The sequence below is a fragment of the Macrobrachium rosenbergii genome, chromosome 5, assembly GCF_040412425.1.
Source record: "Macrobrachium rosenbergii isolate ZJJX-2024 chromosome 5, ASM4041242v1, whole genome shotgun sequence".
NCBI lineage: Eukaryota > Metazoa > Arthropoda > Malacostraca > Decapoda > Palaemonidae > Macrobrachium > Macrobrachium rosenbergii.
Window position 1 is genome coordinate 65,753,984 of NC_089745.1, and position 16,171 is coordinate 65,770,154.

Consider the following 16,171-nt stretch of genomic DNA (forward strand, 5'->3'; position numbering starts at 1 on the left):
GCTGAATGAGTCTGAACCTTTAATTATTCTATGAGTAACTTTTGCCTCACTTCTTGCTTTTGAGAAACATCTATATAATGAAAGTGTTAGCAAATGATGCATGAAAATTAGGTATTGTACAAAAGGCCTCATATGTAAATAACAGCGATAAAATCAATGCAACCTGTTTTACTAGAATAATGCTACCTGGTATAGATGTCTGCTTCTGCCAAAGATTTTTATCTCTTAGATAAAGTGGTTCATGGTGGCAGGTCTCCGTTTCCCGATATTAGCCGTTATGACTTGGGCCATCGACAGATGGTCTCATTTGTCAATTTTTCATAAGTTGCATTTTAACAGAGATCTTTCACATTCACAATCGATTCCTGATCCTTTTTCTGCCGAGAGCAACCAGATTGCTGAACAGCACCACCAATAGGCAGTAAATATGCCTCACTTTAGAACTTTAAGTTCCAGAGGTCTTCTATCCCCCACGCCGTTGGACTGTGGAAAAGTCGCCCTAAGGATGTTGTGCAATTGGAACTTCAAAAGTTCAAGCAAAAGATAAAGATGCAATGTATTACTACCATAATACTATTCTCCTTGTATTTTAATATATTTTTATCAATTTATTCATTTAAATTTTTCTTTTTAGTACTGTATGTGAGATCTCCACTTTCTGTATTTCCTTTCCCTTCACCACCTCTTACTTCTACCTAACAAACACCATATTCTTTGGAAGCTTGAATTTCAGGTCAATGGACCCTCTGGGTTTGTTCCATATGCACAGGGTTCATCTTTTGAATAATATTAATAATATTTTCACTTTCTTACTGTATCAAGATTCATGCTTGTACAGTAACACATCACACTTGGCATACCAGTATGTTTAATCTTACTTTCATATCAAATTTCAATCCACTTGATTTCCAAATCTTATTTGACATGCCCATAGTCTGGTTGGCATTCTTTTCAGCCTTTCAATATATTCCAACTAAAGACAATCTGTACTGGCTATTTCCATTCATAAATAAAGTGTTTTTAGAGGGGTTTTAAGTATTCGCGGATTTTAGCTATTCGCGGGGGGTGTGGTATGCATCGCCCACGAATACGGGGGGTTCACTGTACATGCCAATGATTAACATGCAGCCTACTGAGCAAACAGGTGAGTCATGACTAATTGTTCAAGACACATGAGCCAAACTCAGATTTTATTCAGAAGGCAATAGTCACCCTAAACTTAATTAAAATATTTTAATTGCTACCTACAACTAAGAGGTTTTGTTTTTGGCCATGTTTATTTTGAAGTATTTGTCAGTAGCTTGAGGTAACTAAATATTCCCTTATAGTAAATGATATTTACCAAGCAATGCAAACCCCTCTACACTGCAATCCTCCTCACCAAGATTCATAATAAAAATATACACTTTTTTGTGACAGCATAGCCTGTAAAAGACATTTCCCTAAATTAAGTTTCCTAGATGCCTTTTTCAGGTACAGTATAATACAGTAGCACTGTAATTCAACATAGAAGAACATAATCCCCTAATCCACATTCAAATCTAAACCTTGTCTTTTCTGCCACAATGTTTAAGAGTTATGCCAAGACTACAATGACCTTATCATGGACTATATATACTGAATCATAAGTGAATATACACACCACCAATCCCTGACCCTTCATGACTTATAAAGTACTCAGTGACATCAAATCATTAAGGTAAAAACTGCTCAATATCCCAAACAATGCTTCTTCCACCACCAATATAAATGAATCGTAGCCTTCTTTTCCACCTATGCCCATTCAATATTCTTATCAATTATTTGTCTTTCAGTACAAAAATTCAGAAAATATTCCCAGTTAAGTGACCATAGCCATTCTTCAGCAGAGAATTATAGACCTTCTCATAGTCTCATGCAGAGGAGAGAAACCTGAAGCTTTCCTTTCCAAAGTGAAACCATTACCCATAACTACCTCTTGAAAACCTAGTTCCCAGCAACCTTCAATAAGAGTAAGGCTATGATAAGAATAGCTGGTAAGCATGTGAAAGCTTCCTTCCCCTGGGTAGCAGGAACAAGAACTCTTCAAGTTGGCAAGAAGTAATGGCAGTGCTGTGGCTCTGCAGTTGCCTCTTGACAATCTAGGTTGTTTCCCTTAAAGTGGGAATGAGGTGTATGGTGATGGAGTCTTAAAAGAATAGCTCACAAATGCACATTTCTGGACTCCATACCTAGATTACTCTTTTAGGTCAATATCAAGTTTAGATCTCACTCAGATTAAGAAAATCAGTAGAGCATGAAGGCACAATTATTTAAAGGCCAAAATTCCTCATTAAAAGATCAGGGTTAAACAAGAGAACATCAATATTGGAAAGAGTAGGTTTGGATAAGGACTCCACCCTGCTCTATCTATTCTGTTACCTTCTCTCCATCAGGTTCCCTTCTTCCCCCCCCATTTTCCAAGCCAAAGATTGAAAGGCAAGACGAAGGCTCAGGGATTTAACCACAAATCCTACAAGTTAAGGGTCTTGATTCCTGTTGAAAGCATACAGTGTGTGGTTTGATAATCTGAGCAGAGGCAGCCAAAAAGACTCCTTGCTCCAAAAATTTAAACACATTTGATCACCTCACAGAGCCAGAAAGAAAAGGTGTTCCTGTACACCTCTCTTGCATTTGCCTGCACTAACAAAAATGTCTTGACTCTCTGGTCTCAGAAAGCAGATCCTTTGCAAATAGTATCTAACAGCTTGCATTAGTATAAAGGCACCTTGTCTGAGTCACTGCCAACAAAGTCTCAGAGAGAGTAACTGAGAAACTAGAATCTCTTGTCAGGACCAAACAGATTCTGAGTTTTCACCACAAACTCAGGTATGGAAGAGAACAGCAGGGATACCCAACCCTCGAGTGCTGGAGAAGATGAGACAGGCCATGTTACTCCTCCACCCTTTTTGCAGAGGCCAAGACTAAGAGAACAACAGTATTGAAGGTATTACCTCGACCAGAAGCCTGTGCTAGGGATTTGAACGGAGTCTTGGTTATGCTATGGGTGGCAAGAAATACATCCCATTCCAGAGGGTGCAGCTCCTAAGATGGATAACTGGGACAAGGCTTTGCAACACTCTTCCACTGCCAGACTGACAGGAGTTTGTCTTGACAAAGGTGGATGAGGAAATCTCCAACTGCTGAACAGACACTCCGACCAAAGAGAGAGCCCGTCTCAACACCAACCACAGATGAAGGCCCACTTTCTTGGGTACTTGTTCATGGATATTCTGGATAACCTTCACACATGAAGCTAAGGGAAGTGTACTGCCTTTGAACATGGGATTGATGCAGGAGAGTGGGTTATGAGGAAATCACTCTCAGTGCTGTAACTAGGAGTCAGCAGATCTGATGCAACTCGGTCTGAGCCAAAGCAGAACCACCAGGATCATCCTGAGACCAGGCGTAATGAACACAGTTGATCACAACGCAGATCAAACTGAAAGATGGGAAGACGTAGATGTCCAGATTGTCCACGGGTATTGGAGAGCATCTTCCATCAATGGCATCTGGTACTGGAGAATTCGACAGTTCAAACAACCTTTCCACTATGCAAATATGTAGAGAAGGAGCTAGAAGGATTCATCAGTGTAGGCAGGGTGAGCTCCCCTGGTAAGGCCAACAAACACTTTTGTCCTTCTTCCTCTTCATACCAGGACAAACCCAGCCAACACATGCCTTGTAGGGGAAGCAAGGTGCATGCCTTCCCCCTACATAACGAACAGTAGCTTTGGGGGTGAACTGTTACAGGAGATATGAAGCGCCCACAAGTACACCCACTCCCCTCAAAAAGATATTACTGCTGCATTCATGTTTATCCCCATGGCAAAGGAAAAGTTCATGATTTTTCTCTACAACGAAGGAAAAATGATACCAAAATAAAAGTAAAGGAAATTAATCAAACTACATATCAGCACTGGATGATAATAGGAAGGGAGAGCACAGCAAGATGTCCACTCTTCATGGTGGCTGAAGAAAAGGTGACTAAACTGTAATGTGAGGGAGGGGTATTCCTTGTCATCCCCATAACCACCAGTTAACAACCACTCTAGCTTGCACAGAGAGACATAAATGTGTAGATATTACTATGGAGATACTTGTCTAGCCCATTCACGGTATATCCAAAAGTCCTCAGACCATGATTCCTTACCATAGGAATTAATAACCTATGCACATCCAAAAACACACCCTTATATAGGACCTTACCATAGGAATTAATAACCTATGCACATCCAAAAACACACACTTATATAGGAACAAGTCTGAGGCAGCCTTACTCTGCAATGGGATCGTTAAATGGTCAAGCATGTCCTAAAATAAATAGAGCTACTGCTTGTGTGCTGTCAGCTAATCAAAAACTACCCGGTACTCAAAATGCTGGCTGATTCTGTAATGGAACATAGTGAGCACATACAGTCACAAGAGCTGGTAGATTAAAAATGTAGAGATCCTTAGGTCCAAGCCAAAAGCTACAAGTGAGAACATTACTCCTTCATGGAACAGAAGCTGACATTCCGACTGATCTCATGATTGCAGACACTTATTGCTCAAACCTAATGTGCAATACACTGAGCCAAGATACATGATGTTCAACAAATCATGATCTGAACCATTCCCCCAAAACAGTCCTGTATGCACACTTCAGTGGCCAAGCCAGACTGCTGTTCCTGGTACTCTATGATGGAGAGGCACCTACCATGCACAAAAACATGTGGTATAAAGGTTAAGGTAACACAAGGAAATGCCCATAAATCAAGCCAATCTGCCATGAACATGCACAGTACCTGAACCTGCAAGCATAGGGCACAAGCACAGAAACTTTTATAGCACTCACAGCATGCAAGCACAGACAGTGCATGTCTGCACAGGTAACACCCAAGGACAAGCACAAGCAGCAGCTAAGCACAAGTACAGACGTTGCATCAATTTGCACACTGTGTGGGCACAATAGTGCACGTGTACATTCATGACACTGTGAGTGCAGTGTAATGGCATAAGTAATGCCCCTACAAGGCAAGTAAAGGAAAATAAACAAGCATATGCAGAATTGTACAGGCGCAGAAAAATGGGAAAAAGCACGCTAAACGAAGAAGAAGACATAGCATGAGCAGGAGTGGGGCATAGGAAGAGCAGAAATGGAATCTTGCCTGCTATGCTGGAAAAATCACACCACCATTTATTTTCGTTCACTAGCCTGGATCAGGACTCCCAGATTCTTTTATTGTGAATGAAGTGGCGGCAAACTGTATGACCACTTCATTTACAATAAAAGAATCTGGAGTCCTGATCCAGGTTGCTGCTAGTGGAACGAAAATAATTAATTATGCATTTTAGACCATTCCTGTTGGTGCAATTCAATAGCTTTGGCTTTAGCCTTTTTAAAACTTCAGTGTACCACTTGGGAAAAAGATATTTCCACCAATAATAAATGTTAGAAAGATATAAAACACAATACAGACTTTAATAAATATATGGTTCATAGGTGTTATTTTCGTTCGAATCTCCGGCCGGCCAATGAAGAATTAGAGGAATTTACTTCTGGTAACAGAAATTCATTTCTCGGTATAATGTGGTTTGGATTCCACAACAAGCAGTAGGTCCCATTGCTAGGTAACCAATTGGTTCTTAGCCACGTAAAATAACTAATCCTTTGGGCCAGCCCTAGGAGAACTGTTAATCAGCTCAGTGGTCTGGTTAAACTAAGGTATACTTAACTTTTTATAGGTATTATACTTTACTTTAACCCAATACTCGATGCTGGAGTTCTTATGCTGTCATCTTAAGTCCTTAACATGCTTAATATAAAATTCATGCTCACATATATCACAAAGGTACTGCTACCAAGTTATTTGCAAATGAATGTTGTTACCTACGGTACTCAGATATTTTCTATTGTTTGTTTATATTAACACTGTCAAAGGAGTGGATCCCTTGATTGGATTTTATTTGTATTGTGGACACTGGCTTACACACCTGGAATATCTTCTATTATTTACACTGAGAAGTGTGGGTACAGTACATTGGAAATGTTGAAACCTAATTACTGTAGTTGAAAATTATTACAATAGGCTAGGTTTACAGATACTAGCACCCTCTTATATCCTACAGTCATGCGGGCCATAGCCAAGACACCAGGAATTTTAAGATTAGAAATATGAGGACAGAACCTTAATGTCCATCATACTTGATTGAGACTGAAATAAGGTTTACTACACCTTTTTAAAGTGATATTTGCACTAAGGAAATAAGGACCTGGTAACCTCGATTATGTTAGTTGCCCACAAGCTAGGTTAAGGTTCAGGGTGACAAAGCCCCCCGGCTGGGTATGGACCTGGCCCCCTAAATTAGATTAGGTAGGGAGTCCAGTAGTGGGGGGGGGGAAAGCAAATGTCTTCGCTGGGTGAGGCTATGGCATCCTAGGTTAGGTTAGATGGGAGGTCCGGGAAGCAAAGCCCTCTTGTTAGGTAAGGCTGCCTTACAGGTCAGGTTAGATTATATCCATCCTTGTATTTCACTCGTTTTTTGTTTTCTCCCACCCAAAATCCTGCTTTCTCACAGTCATTCAGTGCTGAAATGGAAATTAAGGGTAGAGAATTTTTAAATGTGAAACAGAAGGAAAACCTCACAGTAGTGCTATTAAACAATTGTTAGGAGAGGGTGGAAAGTAAGATGGAAGAAATGAGAATATGGACAAAGGTCCAGTAAAGGAATAACGGTTGCAGATAGGGCCCATAGGGACACTGCAAAGAACCTCAAGTACAGTAATGCCTACAGTGCATCATATGAGGTGACCTGATGGCACTACCCCTTTAAAGGGGCTTTCCCACTGTGGTTCCCCAAATTGCAGGATATAAGGGGGTTTATCATCTTAAAACTACTCAATTGCTAATGAAATGAACAGAAATGTTCATGAAAACATAGAAAAAAAGTCAAATATATCTTAGTTTAACCAGACCATTGAGCTGATTCACAGCTCTCCTAGGGCTGGCCCGAAGGATTTGATTTATTTTACCTGGCTAAGAACCAACTGGTTACCTAGCAACGGGACCTACAGCTTATTGTGGGATCCGAACCACATTATGATGAGAAATGAATTTCTATCACCAGAAATAAATTCCTCTAATTCTTCACTAGCCAGATAGGAGAGTCGAACGCTGGGCCAACGGCGTGCCAGGCGCCAGCTCTATCCACCCCCTATCTAATTTTCAACTCAGGACTACAATAATAGTTTCAAGTAAAAATTTACCAATTTGTAGAATAATTATGAAGTAGCAATGTAATGCATTACCAAAAGCTCAATAATATCCTACCTTTACCTTTGCAGCCAACATACTTATCATTCCTCACTCAATAATACAAGATTAAGACAAACTTTTCTCCCCGACTAACCTGCCACTACTAGAATAGGCCTAGGTTACAGGAACCAGGACTCCCACTAGCCTAAACACAGCCTACACTACAGAAGCCAAGCTTAGCCCCCAAACAGTATACAATTACCTGGACAAGAATACAAGCTTATACCAAACACTAAAAAAAATTTTGCACAGACTTAATATGTAGTATGATCTAGACGTAAGACTTTGCTAGCCTGGTGTGCGCTAGATGGGGGGAAAAAAAAAAAAAAGTAGGGTAAAATTTTGTCCGTACATGCAGAAGAGTTGGGTAAATGTAAAGGACACGGCTGCATGAATAGCCTATGTTGTTTACTGCTGGAATATTTTTACCAAAGAATACAGCAAAAGGGTGCATAGCTTATAATTCAGTACAGTTGAGATCATTTGAGAAATTTCAGAGATAGTGAGATATTTACCGTCTCTGATTTGTATCTTTACTTTCATCCTTGAGGGGCTGTGCCATATGCGGTGCCCTATGGAACTTCTGCTATATTTAGTATAGCCCTCAGGGATGGATGTTATAGTATAAACAGCAGACAGCAAATTTCTCATTAGCTTGGCAAATTTCTAAGATTATCTCACTTGTATTGCATTTTACAAACCCTTTCCTTTATTGGCGAGTCAAAAAAATTATAGGTGACTTAAAAATATCTTTGAGCTGCCATTTCCTTTACATTTACCAAGAGCTGTGCACATTAGGCCAACTTCTGCGGGTCCTGTTTAAAACAGATCAGACATATTTCAAGAGGGATACATCCTAACCTAACCTTCACCCAGGACCCCCAGTGGAATATAAAATTTACGCCAAAGGCCAAGCACTGGGACCTATGGGGTCATTTAGCACTGAAAAAATCATAAAAGAATTGTTGGAAGAGAGTAGAAAGTAAGATGGAGGAAAGCGAACATGAATGGAGGAACAGTACATCGAATGAGCAGGGTTACAGCTAGGGCCCGAAAGGACGCTGCAAAGAACCTCATGTAATGCCTACAGTGCACTGCGAGATATACACTGATGGCACTAACCCCCTGAAGGGAAACCCCCCCAAGGAGTGAAAACTGGCAGTGCACAATGTGAAAGCAAAACTACTCTTTCATTGCAGTTTCAAGCAATTCTTGTCACTGCAGCATTCAAAATTTATGCCTATGAATTTAAATCCAATCACCAATACAGATATCATATCAAAAAATACATGGGTAGAACTAAGCATTGGCTCTGTCTGGTATTTCCTTCAAAATTGACTTTTCCTATAGTATTTTGGTTGTTTATCAAGAATTCATTGTTAATTTTTTTCAGTCAACTGTAATTAACCTATAATTAACCTCAGAACTGATTATGTGGTAATTCTAAGCCGTAGTTCCGCAGTGAGCTAGACTATGGCAATTGACATTTTCCTATGTTATCTTACTTGCTTTACAAGAATTTAAAGTAATATTTTGTTGGCCGGCTGTAACTAAACTGTAATTGACCTTTGAAGACTACACGACGGGGTAGATCTAACCCGGCATTCCGCAGCGAGTCCCCCACTCCCCTCCATAGATAATACGGCAAAATTGTAACCAATAAACACCCACAGGGTACATTACGTAGGTACTTTTACGGGTGTTTACTGGTTACAATTTTGCTGTATTAGCTATGGACGGGGCTCACCACTTTAAATTTTTGTAGAGCAGGTAAAATAACGGTATTATTGCAATAAGAGGCAACACGCTATAATGACAAAGAAATATGTTTTTCTGACTGATTTTGATGTGTTTAGTACGAATTTCACCATCAATTTCGTCAGAAATTAACAGTTTTGGAGCCAATTCCATGTAAATAAGTGGACCAAAAACCATCAATTTCCGACGAAATTCAAGGTGAAATTTGTTTTTTACACATCAAATTCAATCAGAATAACATATTTCCTTATCAGTGAAACCCACACAACCAAACCTAACCTCTCACAGAAGTACCCAGGTCACAGCCCCTAACCCCAAACTTGTCACTCGACTACTTATGCATGACCAAAGGATGAAAAAATAAGGTTCATATCCCGTCTGGCAAGTGCAATAATTTGTTAATGTATGGGTACCCAACGCCCCCCGGGCCAGTACTAACCACAGCGAAGGGACATTCCATTTGGCCAACATCAAAACACATGCACCGCCAGTATCAGAACCCCTAAAACTGTTAAATGGGAGAAAATAATCCAGGTATTTCTAAGAAACTATCAATTTCCGCCGAATTTTAATGAGAAATTTGTGCAAAACACATCAAAATGACGCAGAAAAGTGTATTTCCTTGCCATTTGGCCGTGTTGCCTTTTACTGCAATTTTACCATATGAAATGTTAAATGCCATAGTCTAGCTCATTGCAGAACTACGGCTTAGAATTACCAAGTGGCTTCCTTTGCCGGGGATGGGGGGTCTAACACGGTCTACTAGGTTAGGTTAGGTTAGGGTACATTAGGTTAGTATGGTTCCTTTCATAATAGATTTCCTTAGCGAATCCCTTCTTGAACATATGGCTCCCTAATGACTTTCTTATTCACGGAACCGTTTCATACAGTCCATGCAGAGCTATTACTTACAAATACCAAAACATGAATAAAGACCAAAAAACCATTGTTCGTCAGGGTTACCCCTGACCTAACCTATGGCTTGGAGCTTGGTTCTACGTTTACGGGCTCCTGCCTATTAAGCTACACATAGCCTAGGCGAGGATGCATACTGGAGATTTTATTTCATAAATTCGGGTACACCCCGCTTAGTAACAACCTACACAGAAAATTACAAGAGAAACATTAAAACACCTAAACAACTGATAGTCTTATCAAGTACTGGCCTAACGAAATGTAACCAAAGGTAGAACGAATGCAATAGCAGTCTAAAGTATGAATTACAGTTACAAGAACATTTGCCTACCTGTATCTCTCTCTCTCTCTCTCCTAACACAGGTTACAGCTGTACCATTACTGACCGACGCATTTATTTAACAAAAACGAGGGAGAAATTTCCAAACCACAGGCGAAGAAGCGAGTCGCTCTTTAACAACTCACTTATTTCACACGGTTTCGGTTTAGTTCCACAGCAAACAACCATTATTAAATATGCATTTTACTTCAATTTTCAAAATATAATATTTTAATAATATTTACGACAACTGGAAGTCCTTGCCAGCCTTCAACTTTCACACTAAATCAGCAAAATATTTTTGTTACAGAATAAAAGTTAATCGAGCGACGTGTTGTGACTTGTGAGAAATTTCCATAGAGCTACGTTCAGTTAACCATATGACGGAAATAGCGACGTAAACAATAACTGTTGTTTGTCGACTTCGTTTGAATGGCCTTTTGAGTACTTGAGCTGCGCAGAAAATTATACTATATATATATATACACAATCCTCTTCTAAATTTGGCAGGGGCACTAATAACTCCTCTGTTCTCTTTGTGAGGAAATTATGAAAATGCACTTCGTAACAAAAATAGCCTCCTAGGGGCTATTTTGCCGGAGCCGGCAAAATAGCGATTCATATGGCATTTAGCTATTTTGCCGGTTCTAACTACGATTTTTCATTATTTTGGTTTAGTTCATAAACTAGATAAACAATTATACAATTTATTAGAAATACATACAGATAAAACATAAAAGCTACTAAAAATCATGGTCAGTTATTAAAATAACTTTTAAGACTGAAGAACATTAAAGCGTACTTGTCATGAAATTATTAATACTATCAAAATAAAATTACCATTAAAAGTGATTTAAAGAAACAAAACAAACAAGTTCAACCCAATTTACAAGTGTTACAAAACCAGTGCTTTGCTTTCGGTGAAGTTTTAAGTCTAGCACACGATAGATGCAACCACTGCAGACACGAACTGCACATAATGCTCTGTGATTGATTGCCATCTTCATCACTATTAGAGATGTCTGCATCACCGTTACAAATAATGCATAAATAGACGGTATTTTGAAGTTTGACGGTGCAGATGTTTTCAATAGACTTCCAAGCATCCTCTGTACAGTATATAACTTTATGTTTACTAGTTTATCTAAACATGAGCTTGAAACCATCTCCGGGCAAGTTTCTACATGTTGCTCCTCTACCATGAGATTGTAAAAAACTGCAGACTTAGCAATTTCTTTCCCCACAAACCATTCCAATATTATCATGTCCGCTTCTTTGATGGTTTTTGGACGAACGGAACACATTTTGATTTGCGAGCGCGCTTCTTGGGCAGTCCAATTACGGTTTAATTCAAGTTTGTTTGTTGTGAAACTTTGTTCCTCCATTTTTGGAACAATGTTCATCCAGGTTCGTAGGTTCCCGGTGTAAGTTTAACTGCGACGACCAACCATGGCCAAAGGCAAAGATTACATAAGTACGTGTATAAAGGTTCAGTCGAAGTTTCAGTTTGTACAAATCAGTAAACAATTGTTTTGAACCCCTTGTTAAAAATTGCTTGAAATTTAACTATATTAATATATTTATCTGTATAAGTATTTTTTATTACATGTATATCATTTATCTAGTTACACCCAAATTATGAAAACTCGTAATTAGAACCGGCAAAATAGCTAAATGCCATATGAATCGCTATTTTGCCGGAGCCGGCAAAATAGCCCTTAGGAGGCTATTTTGCCGGAGCCGGCAAAATAGCCACGTCCATAAAATTACCGGTTGTGTGAGGACAAATTATGTTTATACCTTCGTGCATCACGATTATGGTAAATATTAATTTAAATATATAACTTGAGAAATGTCATTGTTTCGAGCTAATCTATCGCTTATAGAAGTTAGCACAGTGAATGGAACAGAATATAGAATTTAGGCCGAACGCCAAGAGCAGCGACCTTTAAGGTCGTTCAACGCTGAAAGGGAAATTAACAATAAGAAGGTTTGAAAGGTGTAACAGGGGGCAAACCTCAAAGTTGCACTGTGAAACAGTTGTTAGAAGAGGGTGGAAAGTCAGATGGAGGAGAATATGAACGGAGGTACATTAAATGGAAAGAAAAAGGCTGCTGCTAGGGGCTGAAGGGACGCTGCAAAGACCCTTAAGTAATGCCTACAGTGCACTGCGTGAGGTGCACTGACAGCATTAATCCCCTACGGAAAGCAAAGTGAATAGCAAACTTTTTAAGTGGTAAGAAAGTTGTTATTACATGAGGCGACTAGTCGAGAGGGATAGTCAAGTCCCTTAAATTGGAATATAGAATTTTGGCCCAAGACCAAGCACTGGGAACTATGAGGTCATTCAGCTCTGAAAGGGAAATTGATAATCGAAAGGATTTAAAGGTGTAACAGGAGGAAAACCTCGCAGTTGCATTATGAAACAATTAGTAGGATAGGATGGAAAGTAAGATGGAAGAAGAGAACATTAACAGAGATACAGTAAAAGGAATGAAAGGGGTTGCAGCTAGGGGCCGAAGGGACGCTGCTAAGAGCTTAAGTAATGCCTACAGTGCACCGTATGAGGTGCACTGACGGCACTATCCCCCTAAGGGATCAAGTCCCTTAAATTTCACCTTGTGCTGACACGGGCTCTTGCTTTTCAGCAGCCCACATGTCACGGATACAAGTGAACTTGTTCAGCGATTATCGTTGGCCTACTTCCTCCGGAAACTGAAAATAAACCCAAAGGTACAAAAAGCATTTAAGCATAGTAGTTGTCACAGTGTCCTCCTTGCAATTTATCCGCTGATGCTTCAGTTATGTTCACACATTGTCAATTGGCGTTTGTTAGCGAGGATTAAATTCATGGGAGATCTTCTCCCATTTAGAAAAAATAACTCAAAAATATTGCTCTATAAGGGAAGTTTGTTTAATAAAAGACTTTAAGGGACAGAGTCAGAATGGCGATAGAAGTCCTCTTGGCTGTGTACTGTGTGTAATGTCCCAGGTAAACTTTCAAGACTAGTTGACAATCTTACAATTGCTAATTCCTAGTTAAAAGGCAAAGAATTAAAAATGGCAACAAGACAGCCAGACACATAAGATTTATGAGGAAACTTGTCACTAAAATTATCCAGTTAAGGAATTATAAGAAATATTCAAATTCCGATTGGAGACAATTTTGGTAAAAAGTGAAAATTAGCACTGGATAAATAGTAGGCAGATACCCTCGTGGAAGGCTGTGGGATCCCCATAAGGAGCCAAAGAATAGATACCTCAAATACATTTTGTCAAACACGTCTGTTTAATTACCAAAGAATTCCCTGGAAATCTCAAGAATACTGGATGTGTGTAAAGGTTTCAGCAGATGAGAGCAAGCGACAGAATGTTGGAAAACAACCCGGGAAAGAGACTGCTTGAACTCTGTTCAAGTCACACAAACTGAAAATGTTAAAAGATGAGTGTTGAATTTGTTAGGTCTTCTAAAATTAAGAATAAAATCTCAAAAAAGGGGAACACGTGAATATATCATACCCTTCACCCAAAAGATCGAAAATGGGAGATTAAGTTCAAGGGGTGGTTACTGTTTACTGAATTTTTTTCTTGGGATTTCGAAACTCGGTTAACCACATTCACAATAATGAGAACTCATTCTGAGATTTTTTCGTTTATTATGTACGGCGTACTCCATATTAATAGTCAAATCTACATTATATAGCACGAGGAATAGAAAAGTCTTTCATCTTTTCTTGCACGACTTGATATTTTCAGTAGTCCTGATATCGAGTGGGAGCTTGTATAAGGTAATCTTGATGTGGTGTATTGCAATTTGCAAGTTCTAAACTCAGTCTAAAGCCTACATTTAGATTGCATCTTGGCTCGAATAACTGCATTCCATCCGAGGCTATTCTTGTGTTGACTCTATGCGTTGGCTGTATTACTCGAAGCAAGGTTAATACCACAAGAGTGGTGTGGACCGAATGGGAACGAGTTTGGGGTTTAGACTTTGAGGACGAGATGTTACCAAAGCAAGGTGACTCACAAGAACCACCCTAGAACCTCATCAATAAGTAATCTAGCTTAATGTAAAGTGTAAACCTAAGTATGAAAATTGCTCTGACACCCACGCTTCAACTTTAGTAAATGGAACAATTTGCCACTGTTAAGAAAACAATGATTCTCTGTTGGACTGAGAAATGTCTCGGTGACAACTCGCTAAACGTTAGCTATACGATTTCCAAGTACCAAATTTTTTCATAACTATTTATTTAAAAAAAAATCATGATTTTACTAAGATGATTAGGTTCAAGGTAAAGTGAAAGCTAGGATGTCTTAGGGGCTTAAAAATGAATTATAGACATACAACGTACTGACTCATGATTACTTCAACTATAAAGCATGTTGCTGATTTAATCAAACTGTATAGAACATGCAGATAAAAATCTACAGGTTCGCCAGGAAGGGATGATTACTTTCGTGTGTGTGAGTGTTTCCCAGATAAATATGAAAGATATAAAAGGATGACTACTAAACTGATTCAAGAGGATTAAAATATTACTAACTACTTCTATGAAAAGAGTGCAATAATTAACTCAACCCAGGAGGTCAGACTAGCTGTAGTAGTTTAATGCATGCAGGTTAAAGGTTGCGTGAATTGATCGAGAGTTGGGGGGAGAACTGTTCATCTGACCCATTCAAGGTGTTGTAAAGCATCAAAGCTTAACGGCCAAATTCTGGTTTGGCCGACAGATTCACCAGCCATTAACCATGCGACCTGCTGTTATATGACTTACACATCACTCACCCCATTTCCGTCCACATGCCTGGTTCCAGTGTAGTTCCAGACTCCTTATGAGATGGTCTGTGAGCGAGAGCTCGTGCTGGCTTAACACCAGCTTTATAAACAGCATTCTGTGTAGGGTATCCCTTTCCTTACACGGGTGGAGTCTTGGAGTGACCAGGAGACCAGAATGGTTTTTGCATAAACACCCTAGCAATTAATAGATTCAGCACAGCCATGCCTTACCTCTATTAAGAAGCCAATAACAGACTACATATACAGTACTTCACGGTATGTCTGGTTGGGTAAGTGCTAATGCCATTCGGTGCCATACAGTAGTCTTACTGCATGCTCAACATTTTTTAATCATTGTTTTAGGGTAAACTCTATATAATCTACATTGCAATACTATCAACCGGTTAATGATGTAATGTAAAATTCTAGTTTAACCTCATATGGTTTTTTTGCATAAACCCTGGTAATTAACAGACTAGAATCTATATCAGAGCCTGCCACTACAAGGCCACTAACAGCTATTGTAGGACCAAATTCAGCGGCAGGGTGGAGCTAAAACAGATTAATACAGATTTCATTTAGGAGGATATTCCTTGAGGCTGCTCTAGGATGATCTTAACCCTTAAAAATAAGTCCTAAGTCTATGACTTTCACTTTTATGATACTTTCCTGTTTGAGTCTCAATTTGGTATTTCTAAGTAATAGATACACGGCGGGTATTTAGCGAGAAATGGCAGTTTCTTATAGTATTTTGGTTGCTTATTTACAATTTAACGTTATTTTTGGGGGTCGGCTGTAATTAACATGTAATTAACCCCTGAAGTCCATCCAACAAGGGGTTTCCATACGCGATCTTCGCAAGACAGAGGACGGCTACGTCTGTTTCGAACGGTTCATATCCCGTCCGGCAAGTGCAATACCTTGGAAACTGGTTTTTTCTACACTTTAGGGCTTCTGACACTGGCGGTGCATTTGTTTGTTGTCGGCCGAGTGGAATGTCCCTTCGCCGTGTTTAGTACTGGCCCGGGGAGGGGGGAGGGCGGTACCCATACGTTAACAAGTTATTGCACTTGCCGGACGGGA